The sequence below is a fragment of the Chrysochloris asiatica genome, unplaced genomic scaffold (assembly GCF_000296735.1).
Source record: "Chrysochloris asiatica unplaced genomic scaffold, ChrAsi1.0 scaffold00072, whole genome shotgun sequence".
Lineage (NCBI taxonomy): Eukaryota > Metazoa > Chordata > Mammalia > Afrosoricida > Chrysochloridae > Chrysochloris > Chrysochloris asiatica.
This window is the reverse complement of record NW_006408590.1, coordinates 9,889,965-9,891,169: the sequence shown is the minus strand read 5'-3', so window position 1 is coordinate 9,891,169 and position 1,205 is coordinate 9,889,965.

Below are 1,205 nucleotides of genomic sequence, written 5' to 3'. Positions count from 1 at the left end.
GGCAGAGTATGGAATGGAAACATTCCCAGTCGCTGACCAAGTCAATCAGCAACTGGAAAATTGATGCTTACAGTTTTCTGGGATTCTCAACGGCCAGTGTTGGAACACTATCAGGAAAAGGGTTCAACAATCAACAGTTACAGTGAGATACTCACTGTAGTTTAGCTGAAGCCTAAACTTCAGATTACACTAAGAGAACTGCTATCCAAGGGCATGTGATCTTGCACGACAATGCACACCTCTGCCCACAATGTGATACTCTGCAAAAACTTCATTTTGAGGTGTGAAAGCACCCTCCCAGTAGTCCTCATCTTGCTCCATCAGACTTTTACCTAATTAATCCTCTGAACTCAGCCTTTCCAGGATGAAGATTCACCTATGATGAAGTGAAGACAGCAGTGGATTTATGGCTCACAGATCAACCTAAAACATTTTAAAATAAAGGGATACGAAAGCTTATTGGCAGATGGACAAAGTGAATCAAAAAGCAAGAGTATTATGTCAAAAAATGATGTATTTATGTTTTCTAAAAGTTGACTAAAATAAATTCTATATCCAGAATGAGGATACTTTTGGATTCACCCTTGTATTTGTTCCCGAACAGATTTGTTCATTGTTCTTTACAAGCCATAGTATTTATATTCAATATTCACTATTCTTCACCAACAACATGACTCAAAGGCATCGATTCTTCTGCTGAAAATACCATGGCTTGTATCAGGCACACCTTAATCCTCAAAGTAACACCTTTGTTCTTTAATAATTGAAAGAAGTCTTTTGCAGCAATTTCCTCAGAAAGTTGATGGGACAAAAATATTTACACTGTTTATGCACAAATTAAATAGTTAATCATAGGAAGGTTGACATTGTTGTTGTTGTAAAGACTGTAGACAGGCAGCCAGAGGAGCTAGTGAAGGCAACTTATCAACACAACAAGAAAAATGGTTGTGACAAAAAGAATACAGATGTCACTGAGGAAGCCTTAACTACTTTCTAATTTCCCATTCACTAGTTTTAAATTCTACAACTCACAAGTCAGTTTGTCATACTGTGGTGGCTAGCATGTTGCTGTGATGCTGAAGTCTATGCCACCAATGTTTTAAATACCAGCAGGATTACCCATGGTGGACAGGTTTCAGCTGAACTTCCACGCTCAGATAGACTAGGAAGAAGGTGAGGTAGATCACTTCTGAATGGTCAGCCAC